The following is a 13,094-nucleotide window of genomic DNA, read 5'->3' on the forward strand; positions in this document are numbered from 1 at the left end:
TTCTGCTAAATTTAATTTGCTAGTACCTTGTAAAAACTTATGCACCAATTTTCATGATAAATTTTGATCTGTAGTTTTCTTTTGTAATGTTTTTGTTTATTGAAACATGTCTTTTTAACACATGAAAACACAAACCTTGATTTTCATCTCACTTTATACAAAAAATTTAATTTATATAGACTATAGACCTGAATGTAAAAACTTGCAAATAACTTCTCAGAAAATAAAATAATAATATTTAAATGATTTTGGATAGCCAAGCATACCTTATGCAGGACATATATAAGAAGGAGGAACTTAAATTCCAAAATTTAAAAATATATATATTCTGGCTAGCAAAATGACTATTAATAAAATTAAAAGGCAAGCCAATGTTCGAGAAATTTGTTCAAAATATATATAGTAGAAAAAGCACCTGTACCCAAATCATGTGAGGGCCTTTTGGAAGTCAACAATAAAAAGGCAACAACTCAATAAAACATGAACAAATATCTTCAATGGAACTTCTCTCTAAAAAGAATTTAAACAGACACTAGAATGACTAAAATAAAAATGACAAATAATGGAACATATTGGCAAGGATACGGAGCAGTTGATCACACATTGCTGGTGGCATTATAAAACGGTTCAACAATTTTGGATAACAGTTTGGAAGTTTGTTGTAAAATCTGTTATATCTACACTATAGCCTAGCTTTTATGTCCTAGATACTTATTCAAGATAAATAAAAATGTGTCTACAAAAACAATTTGGAAAACAGTATCCACAGCAGCCTTATTAATAAGAATATCTAATTGGAAATAATCCAAATTTCCATCAACAGGAGAATAATTAAAATGCAACATATTTTTGAAATTTAATACTGAGTTATCAAATTGATACCTATTGATACCTGCAACAATATGGATGATTCTCAAAAACATTAAACTGAACAAAATAATCCAGGCACAAAATAACACAATTATATTCACTGTTATGATTTCTAAAAGGCAGAATTATTCTAAGACAAGAGAAATAATAAAATGGATCCCAAGCTTTTTATTGGGGCAAAAATGAGGGACTGATTGAAAAGGGAAAGAATGGAACATTCCAGAATGATAGAAATATTATGTATCTTGTTTTTGCTGGTGATTTCCTGGATATACATAATTGCCAAGATTCATCAAATTAATCACTTAAATATGTGAATTTTCTTTTATTTAAATTATACCTTACAGGTAGTAAGAGAAATTCCTTTTCCATTATAGAACACTATGCTACTAAGTCCAAGCTTTCTGTGTACAGGTAACAGTTATAAATTCTGGACATAATACTAAAACACAACTGTCTGAGGACTCAGAGAAGCAAGTCAAATTAGGCAGAGTTGGAGGAAAGTTAAAATTTGGGGACTATATTTGATTGAAATGAATTTTCCATATGTGCAGCTTTATCATGAGAGATACCACAGCTGTGGCTACAGCATGGAATTTCCCAAAATATTCCTAGCCAGAGGAATGAGGGGAAGAAACCTGGGGGAACTAGGAGTTCCCCATAGAGTGAGGGGAGAATTTCTAGAATGAAGAGAACCGGAGAAAAAGAATCTCAGATTTGGTGCCCACTATATATCTGGCTAAATCCTGATCTATTTATTTTATGGGAAGACAGAAATTCCAGTTGAAATCTGAGCCATTGCCTACCCTAATAATGGCACAGTAAACAAACTCTAAGAAATTAATCATTTGCTAAAACAAAAACATTAGCACACTTTAAAGGAATACAAGTGAGTCCACAGTTACTACTACATAACATTCACAACGTCTAAGATACAATAACAAAAATTTAAAATTGTAAAGAGTTAGAAAAATGCAAACTGTTCTCAAGGGAAAAGACAACAATAGATTCCAACTTATAGATGAACCAGATGTTGAAATTATCAAGCAAGGACTATCAAGCAGATATTATAATGATGTTCAATGATGGAAACTCAAATGTACTAGTATTAAATTTAAAATATTGAAATTTTAGGGAAAATATGCATGTGAATACGAAAGTAAACTAAATACAAATTTTAGAGCTGAAAAATGTTGGAATTAAAGAAAAATATATTTTATGGTCTTAAGAAAAAAAGGGATGTGACAGAGAAAATAACTAGTGAATTTGAAGATAAATTAATAGAAATAATTCAAGTTAAAAAAAAGAAAGCAAGATATATTAAAAGTTAACAAACTCCAGGAACCTGTTGAACAATGGTCTAATTGTTCAAAATGTCTAATATATGTGTATTTGGAGAGCCAGAAGGAAAGGAAAAGGTAAATGTAGCAAAAATAAATTATTTGAAGAAATCATGGAATAAATTTACAGATTCAAGAAGCTCAGCTAACCTCAAATAGAATAAATGCAAACAAAGACATTTCTAGGTATAGAGGCAACACTGATGCAAACAGGTGTGGAGTTTCTATCAAGAATCATAGAAGCCAGAAGTCAGAGGATGCAGAAAAAAAAAATTGAAAATTTCATGCTTATTCATGATTAAAACTCTAAGCAAACAAGGAAGAGAGAGGAGCTTCCATAACTTGATAAAGGACATCTACAAATATGTGATAATATTGAACACCTTCCCCACCCCAAGATTTGGAACAAGGCAAAAAGATCTGATGTTACTTGTTCTATTCAATATCTTATTAGGGTTCCTAGCCACTATAATAATGCAAGAAAAAAAAAGTAAAACAATAAAAAAGTAGGAAGGAAAATGTTCTCTATATGTAGATTACAGAATTGTTTAGATAGCAAATCTTAAGGAGGCTATCAAAAACAAACAAACAAACAAATAAAAACTATTACACTTAATATGTGAATTTAACAAGATCACATGATACAAGTTTAATATAAAAAAGAATTACTTTATGTATAAGAATTAAGCAATCATAAAATAAAATTTTAAGGTACTTGTTTTTCATTAGCTACAAAAGCACAAAATACTTAGGAATAAAATTAACAGTTTTGCAAAATCTTTTTACTGAACACCACAGAGCTCTACTTAGAGAAATTAAAGAAGATCTAAACAGATGTTTACATAGATAAACAGATGTTAGAACAGATAAACCATGTTCATCAACTGCAACACAGTGTTGTTAAGATGTCAATTCTTTGCAAATTATCTATCACTATAATCAAGTGCCAATCAAAATTCAAATATAATTTTGTAAATGAAGTTGACAAATGTATTCTAAAATTTGTATGAAAATTCAATTCAGATTATCAAAACAAGTTTAAAATTGAAAGAGAAAGTTGAAAGACAAACTACTTGATTTTAAGATTTAAATTAAACCTATAGTAATCAAGAGACTATGGAATTAGTGAAATGATAGGCATAGAGGTCAGTGGAATATAAAAAAAAAGAACTCAGAAATAAACCCACATATATACAGTATTGAAGATATATATCTCCAGAAATATATATATATATACACACACACATAAATATATGTGTGTGTGTGTATGTGTGTATGTATTTTTCCCTAAGGATTACCCCTGTATCTCCAGAAATTAGAGAAAATTAGCTAAGAAATTTGGAAAATGTAAAAAAATATATAAATCTGCAAGCATTAAGCTTACATAAAGATAAAATTTGAAGAAATCTACTAACATCAAGTCAAGAGAAATAACAGAAAACACTAACACATGGTCATGAAGTTTAAGACCAACATTTGCATGAACTGGGTCCAGAGCATGTAGGAAAGGAGTCACAATGTTTGTAGCAGTCACCATGTTTTATTTGTGGATCTGTAGTCCCATCTACTGCTAATGGTGAATCATTGCAAATAAAATAACTGTTGATAAGTTTAAATGCATGGTATGCTTTTTGAAAGCATGCACCTGTGAGTGGTGTTTCCAAGAAGTAATATGTTTTGGGAGAAGAATAAGTCTTTAAATTGGCAATTTCAGCAAGTCATTTTGTATAATGCATTAAACTTGCTAGGAGATCCAAATGTTACATTATTCAAATGCTACCCAATAAAGTCCACTGGTGTTTTTCAGTGTTTGAAAATCCACTATAAGCCAGAATTCTTTATAAATACTGTAAAAGGAAACATTGCAAAGATACGAAGATGTTATTGTGGAATACTTTGTCAATACTTTTAGAAACTGTCTTAAATTCTGAATCATCAAAGCAAGATTACTTTTTAGGGCAAAGCTAAATAAAGGCAAGCAGAAAACAGTTTCCTAATCTAAAAGAGAAACAAGCTAATGTGTTGGTAACAATTTTCCATTGATCTCTCGTGTGTCCAGATGTCAAGATAATAGCTCATTTTCTCCAAATAGTATTTTTAAGATGTTTAAATACACAAGTGTCAGGGAAGACAGAGATATCTCTCCACAAAGGATTTGCTTACATCTCAGGATATTAAAGATAAAAATCTCTCTCACTTCCTTCATTGGTGCATATCTGTTATATTCCAAGGTAATAAAATTAATGTCTCTCTCTGAAGGGGAGAATAGGCAGATTTGCCAATGGCCTCCTATATAACAATCAAGCCTTTCTAATATTAGTGATTCTCTGTCCTAACATACTCCATTGTGTGTATAGACAACAGCCACCCCTCATCACATCATCTTCTAAGGAAAGGAACCAGGGTAACTGACACAGCAATGCTTCTCTGGCTTCTGCTATTGCTCTGAATAACAAGCTGTCTTTTATCTCTGACCCAGGATTCTCATGTCTTCTGACATATATGAAGCAGTGCCAAGCAACCTTGTTAGATGCAAACACTGCAAAACCTCAGACCTTTTACATTTTCTCAAAATATAAACATGTGTCCTAAAATTTTAACTTGAAAATTGTTTTAGATTTTTTTTTGGAAGAAGAGAATTTGAAATGAAGACTGATAAAGAATAGCCAATGAAGTAGGGGTTCCACCAAAAGATAGTGGTTCCATACAAAATCAAGTTAAATGAGTTACACTCTGTAAAATATTGTTGGCAAACAAACAAAATGTGGGAGGAGATTTGACCATCAAATGTATTAGTATAGGAGCCATTAGCAACTTTAGCAAGAGTTCTTTCAGTGGAGTGGTAGAAATGAAAGTCTATCAGGGTGTGTTCAAGAGAGAAGAGTGAGAGGAGCTGAGATGGCAAGTATAGATATCCCCATTTTAGAAGTAGGAGAACAGGAGTCAGGAAATTTAGAAAAAAAATACCCTTAAAACCTCACTGGTAAGTAATGATGCTGAGATCATCTGGTGCTGTTGGCTCCCATTCTCTTTCCATTATAACGTGTAGCCTACCATACAGAATGTTAGAGCTGTCAGGGTCTTAATTTTCTTGACAGATGGGAATTTAGAAGTCATTTGTGAATTAATAGCACTATTCTGAATCATGATTGAGATGGACTCTACATTGGCTAGCTATACTTTCATGTAAATGAAGATATATTAGATTTAAAATGATGGCTAGGTGATTTAGATTTCAATTGACTCTCAGAATTTAGGGTTTATTGCCTAGGGAAAACTCTAATTCTCATATGTTATGATTGACTAACCGCTCTTTTGTTATGGGAATATAATTTGACTTTAGTCAGGTTTTACAATGGAATTTAGCTTTTTTCTTCTTATTTTTTTAAATGTACAGTAGTATCTATTTTGGTCCTTGCATAAATTTTGTGCCAGAATGGCCATCTCAAACCACACAGCTGCTCTCAAATTTCAGTGAATTTTGATTAATGCAACATCTGCCCTGTCTGTCTTGTGCTTGCCCATGTATTAATACCCAGCTTTGTTGGCTCCAAGAGTCTCTCAAGCATACAATAAATAAGTTCCAATGACTTAGAACCTTCTGCTTCAGCTGATTGTAAAAGTTTTTGTTGTTGTTGTTTTCTCTTTTATGGCTAGTTTAAAATTTCTCCTGTTCTCTCAGAACGGCTCAAATAATCAATGATTAAAATATATATTTCAAAAAGGTTAGTGTTTCTGTGTTTCCCCAAGAAATATAAGCTTCCTCTTTGAAGAAAAAATAACTGGTTTTGAAACAACTTATAGCTAGATATTATAATAGGAGTCTTATGTCAGCTCATTAAAATGGTTTCCATTTCACAGTGAGCCGAAATACACTATATTGAAGTTATTCTAAAAATCAGAATTAAAAATTTTAATTGTATTACATTACATTTTGCTATGTATATATTTTTGCTATATACTTTAAAACAATTCAAAGCTAAAAATATTTATAAAATATGATTTTCCTTAATGAGATTTCTACCCAAAGAGGCACAAAGAAGCAAAAAAAGAAATAAAGAACACTGCTAACTTTAATCTTCTACAAGACAGATTCCATGTGAGCGTTATATTTTTAAAAATCAATCAGAAAAATAGATATTGCTGGGTCAGAATAATTTATGGACATACTAATTTCAGTCTTGACTTTATTTTTCCATCATATATCCTCTTGCCTGTTCTGAGAATTTTGCTGCAGGCCAAGAGCCAAGTTACCAATAGGCTACACGGCAATCTGTTTTTTCTCTTTCAATTTTCTCTCCAACTTTATAGGACTATATTAGACTAGAGAGGTGAGTGGTCAAGGCATTCAAGAAAAGAGAAAATCTCTCTAATTTTTAGAGGAACATTTCTGTAGGTGGATGGTATGGACTGATGGGCCATGTCTTTTCATTTCCCTAGGTTGGCAGCATATCCTCCTGGTGGGGAGAAGTTTGTATGTAGCACCAAGGCAGTCTGAACCCTAGATATGAGGGTCCACAGTCTCAGCAAAGAATCATGGGATATGAGAAAGTGACCAACTTCAATCTCAAAGATAAGTCTTAAGCAAGAAGTATGTCAGCATGGGAGTTCTTATAATCTCAGATGCTCTAAAAAAGTCCCAGCAATGACAAATTGAATTTCGCTAACCAGGAAATAATAATGGCTTACAGTCTGATATAATCATATTTCAAGAAAATAAATATTATGACATTTCCTATATGAAGTGTCTCTAACATGTTAAGTATAATATTGAAAACTGTTACTAAATTAAAAGTTAAATTTCACACATGAATCTTTTTATGCAATAACAGATCAAATATTTTATTCTCATTTCATATAACCTTCACAATAATCGCATGAATAAAGATAATAATTCTCCATTTAAAAAATTTATAAAATTATACTCAAAAAGCTAGATTGCTTATCTAAGAGGGAAAGAATGATATTCAAATTCTGTCCAATTCCTGTCTTTCCACTATATGCTACAGTTTTAAGAAGATACTTTTATTTTAGGAAGTAACCATTATATCACTTCCTCACAAGGGACTTCTATTGGAGTAATAATGCTAGCTTTTCTTTGAATATTTCACTCTATCTTGCCTCTAAGAGGAGGCAGAGGGGTCCTTTTAGACTTTGTTTCTGAGCCAATCAACCTGTCTATAGAACACACATGTTTTGTGCTACTCTTTCTCTTAAGTTAAAGGAGGCAACTGTTTGGAGGCCTTATGGCTTCTCAGCTCTGACTGAGACCAAATGGGCAACTTAATTCTTCAGTCCAGAGTTGGAAAGACCATGCACATCCTATCAAGGTTGTTGGTTTTTTTTTTTTTCAGTAATAGAACTCATATTTTTATCTTTCTTTTGAAAACCTGTGCTCATCTCTCAATTGTTTCCAAACTTATAAAGGTAGAAAGGTGTTTGTTGGTCCCCATCAAAGTCTACCTTCTGTGCTTAAGTAGCAACTTTCAAATTCCTGTACTTAAATTCACTCAGTAGCTCTTCATGTGGACTCATTTGGCTGAAAATAGTAGCAATCCAAGTCAATCTAAAGTTGATTAGGAGAAAAAGGATAATGAATAAGATCAGAAGATAGTTTAGTGTGCAAGCAGGTATCAGGAACACTGAAATCCTGAACTCGTATCTTCTGGTCTTTTATCTGGGTTTATTTTTATGTCACCTTCGTTACTTTGGCTGTACAATTACTTTCCCCACATGGTGAGTAACATGACCATGATACTCCCAATGCTTAATTCTTTTTTTTTTTTTTTTTGAGATGGAGTCTCACTCTGTCACCAGGCTGGAGTGCAGTAGCACAATCTCAGCTTACTGCAGCCTCTGCCTCCCAGGTTCACGCCATTCTCCTGCCTCAGCCTCCCGAGAAGCTGGGACTACAGGCACGCATCACCACACCCAGCTAATTCTTGTATTTTTAGTAGAGACAGGGTTTCAGCATGTTGGCCTCGATCTCTTGAACTCATGATCCACCCGCCTTGGCCTTCCAAAGTGCTGGGATTACAAGTGTAAGCCACCATGCCCAGTCAATGCTTAATTCTTTACTTCTGACTTACAGGTCTCATAACTGCAGACATAGTTGCTATCTATACTCATTCAGATGTTTAGAAAAAAATCCCAGAGAAAAATGCTGATTATTCCAATTTCATTCAGGCACTAGACTGAACTAAGCAATTGTGACTAGGGCAGTTAAGTTTTATAAGAATATGACCATGCCAATGGCGGCAATCATATAATTCAGGGAAAACCAGACAATCTAAGGGTAACTCATGCTGGTTCCTCTGCCTGACATAATCTTCCCACATATGTGCATTTCTTACTCCTGCTCTCTTTCATTTTATTCAGGTCTTTTCTCTGCTCATTTCACATTGAAGAGGCTTCCCTGACTACCCTAACTGAAATAACACCTCTCACTCTCTGGCTATTTACTTTGCATTGCCTTTCAAAGATAATACACCCAGCATATGCCTAACGTATAATAACTGCTCAATAAATATTTGTTGAACAAATTGATGGAACAAAATATAAAAGGAAGAGAAAGAGGAGGGGAGGATCACAGCATCACAAGTAGCGCTTTCTCTTGTCCTTACTAATCAGGTTCCTCTATAACTTTGTCACACTCGGAATGTAACACTGTCTCAACTTCTCTGCAAAGAAACCAGTTTTCTTCACTTTCTCAGTGAAATATTTTAAAATTAAAATCTTTGCTTCTGTGATTTCGCCACCACACTTGAAATGCTATCTTTAATAAATATGAAGATATATTTAAATAAAATATTAGTCATTTGGATTTATGCATGGAATTTTATTAAGAATCAGAGTTGTATCCCTAGATATTTTATTCTCTTTGTAGCAACTGTGAATGGGAGTTCAGTCATGATTTGGCTCTCTGTTTGTCTATTATTGGTGTATAGAAATGCTTGTAATTTTTGCACATTGATTTTGTGTCCTGAGACTTTGCTGATGTTGCTTATCAGCTTAAGGAGATTTGGGGCTGAGACAATGGGGTTTTCTAAATATACAATCATGTCGTCTGCAAACGGGGACAATTTGACTTCCTCTTGTCCTAATTGAATACCCTTTATTTATTTCTCTTGCCTGATTGCTCTGGCCAGAACTTCCAACACTATGTTGAATAGGAGTGGTGTGAGAGGGCATCTTTGTCTCATGCCAGCTTTCAAAGGGACTGCTTCCACCTTTTGCCCATTCAGTATGACATTGACTGTGGGCTTGTCAGAAATAGCTCTTATTATTTTGAGATGTGTTCCATCAATACCTAGTTTATTGAGTGTTTTAACATGAAGGGTGTTGAATTTTATCAAAGGCCTTTTCTGCATCTATTGGGATAATTACATGGTTTTTGTCATTGGTTCTGTTTATGTGATGGATTGCATTTATTGATTGTGTAAGTTGAACCAGACTTGCATCCCAGGGATGAAGCCGACTTGATTGTAGTGGATAAGCTTTTTAATGTGTCATCATCCTCAACAAACTAACACAGGAACAGAAAACCAAACACTGCATGTTCTCACTCATAAGTGGGAGTCGAACAATGAGAACACATGGACACAGGGAGGAGAACATCACACACTGGGGCCTGTCAGGAGGTGTGGGGCAAAGGGAGAGATAACATTAGGACAAATAGCTAATGCATCTGCGGCTGAAAACCTAGATGACGGGTTGATGAGTGCAGAAACCACCATGGCACATGTATACCTATGTAACAAACCTGCACATTCTACACATGTATCCCAGAACTTAAAGTATAATTAAAAAAAAATCAAAGTAATGGTTATTGAATATGGCTGATATTATTTAAATAATTAATATTCCAATTATTAAAAGTAATTTACCTGAAAAATTAAACACATTTTTTCTTTTTCTTCCAAAGACATGGAGTGAAACTTTATTGCCATAAATCAACTAAAACATATGAGAGTAGATTTTAGGTGCTCTTGCCACCGAAAAAGGAAAACATGAGTAACTATGAGATGAAGGGTATGTTAATTTAGTTGGTTTTCATGACCACTTTTTGTGTATGAGCATGTCAAAACATCATGTTATGCAACTTAAATATATGCTATAAAAACATATGACATCTACAAAGGCAGAAGCATAGGACAAGAGAGGAGGGTGGTAACACTGTTGCTGTTGTTGCTAACGATTGATGATGATGATGACAGTAGTGATTATTTGCTGCTGTTGCTAATGATCGATGATGATGACAGTAATGATTATGACTAGTTTGTTTACAATTTCAATCGAGACTGTCTGAAAAACTTAGAAAATGTATTTGCTATATATAAGTTGTAATTGGTTATCCACAAAGATTTAATAAAAATATTACTTAGGTTTTTGTTTTTTCTTCGGAGTGCGGCAGGGAGGGACACTAAAATCTTTTAAACAAATAAAGTTTCAAGAAGCGAAAGTGGAGTATTTCTTCAATCTTGGCAGCATCAATTAAATGTCATCATGAAAAATTAATCCAAATTCACTTTTATTTTTTTTAGTGTCAGCAGTTTTCCAGCTTGTGTTACTGCCTATTCAAATGAAGCTCTATCAGTCTTTTAATTCATTCCCCTCTTCTGTGCCTTTGACATAAGACTACTGTCATGGAATTATCTTTTTGTTAGAAATAAAAATAAAACACGCAAGGAAGATATATAGAAAGGTGACTTCATGTGTAGCTTTTTGAATTAAAATGTTCATGCTCCAGGTGTGCTCTGAACATTTTCACAAGTAAACAAAATTCTTCCACAGTTGTCATTCCTAAATGTCCACGTAGAGACTTCAATCCTTTCATGCAGATGAGTTTGAAATATCAAGCTTTTGCTTCACATATTGTTTCTAAAACACGGCAGGTAGTGGCAGGTCCTGGCTAGAGCAGGTTATGACTGTTATGGTGGTGCTTCAGAGAAAGAGGACAAAAAAGAAGATTGGGACAGAAAACTGCCTGCCACACAAGAGCATGGGGCTAACAGGGCAGGAGTCAGGACTCAAAGATTTACTGGCTGTGTCACGTGGCTCTTCACTGACCTAGAAAAGGCTTGAAGTAACACTGAAATGAGGAGTGAGTGAGGCAACATAGAGGCAGCAGTTTGCAGGTGTAAAGAAGCCCTACTAATGTTACTTAACCATCACAAACATAGTGCTTATTCTAGGACAGGCACTGTTTTCAGCTTTATGTGGAAATCTTGCGACATTATCTGCTGGGTACTATTATTTCCATTCTTCAGAAGGAGAAACTGCAGAGGTTATGTAATTTGCCTGTGGTTACACAGCTGTGGCTCTGGGATTCAGTTTAGCTTCAGAGTCACTTCTCGTTAAGAGAGGCACTATGCTATAGTGTCTCCCATTGTTGCTAACTGTGACTTCAAGCTATATAGCCTCACAGTTTTCTAATCTGTGAAATGCGAGTGTTCTATTACGTTATTTCCAAGGGCTCTTTCAAATGTAACAGTAAATAACTCAAAGCCAGTGTTGTGGCTGGCCCACAAGGGCTTCACTTTCAAGCTTGCCAGGTTTGGAAGAATCTAGAGAATGGCGTAGTGTCAGGATATGGAATCTGTTCTGCTTAAAGATTCCCTGATCTGCAAATCTCATTATTTCATGGATTTGAAGGCTCTTCTTGCCTCCTTGAATGACTTTGCATCCCTCTCATTTGCTGAGAGTTGTGACAATATTGGATTACTGGTGGAACCAAGAGCATCACATACTATAAACACACTCTTCCAGACCAATGACTTGACTGAGGGAGTGATGGAGGAGGTGCTGTGAAGGAAGGCAGACCTCATTCTCTCCTACCATCCACCAATTTTCAGACCTATAAGGCACATAACCTAGAAAACCTGGAAAGAGCTCCTGGTAATCCACGGTCTGGCGAACGAAGTTGGTATGTATTTTCCTCACATAGCCTATGATGCCGCACCCCAGGGAGTTTGCAACTGGTTGGCTAAAGGGCTTGGAGCTTGTACCTCCAGGCTGATGCATCCTTTCAAAACTTCCAACTACTCCACAGAGAGAACCCACCGAAGACCTGGACAAAGTCATGTCTGCAGTGAAAAAAAGTTGTGAATATTTCTGTCACTTCTTTGTCTGCTGGGATTGATAATGAAAAACAAACATGACTCAGTCTCAATTATACTTAGAAGACTTTGATGCAGGTAGTGGCTTTTCTCTCCCAGAACATAAAATGACATCAGAAGACTGAAATTATGTACTGGAGAAGCCTTTGCTTCTACATACTGGAATGGGACGGTTATGCATAGTGGATGAATCTATCTCCCTGACAGCTATGACTGAGCCAATCACAAACTGCTTAAAACTATCACATATGTGCTTAGTTCTTAGAGTAGGGAGGACCGAAGGTTCTAAAGTCAAAGTCGTGGCCCTGTGTGCTGATTCTGGGAGCAGTGTTCTGCAGAGTATAGAAGCTGACCTTTACCTCCCAGGTGGGATGTCTCATCATAATATTCTGAATGCTGCTTCCTAAGGAATAAATGTCATCCTTTATGAACTCAGCAACACTGAATAAGACTTTCTTTCTGACATTTGAGATATACTGTGTGCTTACTTGAAGAGTAAGATTAATATTATCCTTCAGAGACAAGCAAGGACCCTCTTTATGTAGTATAACACAGACAGGAACATCAGGATAACACAATCTACAAATCGATTGGGCCCTTTCAGAAGAATGTCTTAAAATTTATTATAATTTCTGATTTGTTACACTGGTTCACCACGTTTCATACCTCATAAGGTAAAAACTGAAAAATAACTACCATGTTAAAGAACAAATATTTATTAAAAACTCTACGAAAGCCTGACTAAAATCTATTTACTTAAAATAAG

At 34.6% G+C, this 13,094-nt stretch overlaps 1 pseudogene; it reads left to right on the top strand.

Annotated features, from left to right (window-relative positions):
• Positions 1–11,852: 11,852 nt before the first annotated feature.
• Positions 11,853–12,878, top strand: LOC129015593 (NIF3-like protein 1; annotated as a pseudogene).
• The last annotated feature ends 216 nt before the right edge of the window (positions 12,879–13,094 follow it).

Source organism: Pongo pygmaeus, chromosome 1 (assembly GCF_028885625.2).
Source record: "Pongo pygmaeus isolate AG05252 chromosome 1, NHGRI_mPonPyg2-v2.0_pri, whole genome shotgun sequence".
NCBI classification, from domain to species: Eukaryota; Metazoa; Chordata; class Mammalia; order Primates; family Hominidae; genus Pongo; species Pongo pygmaeus.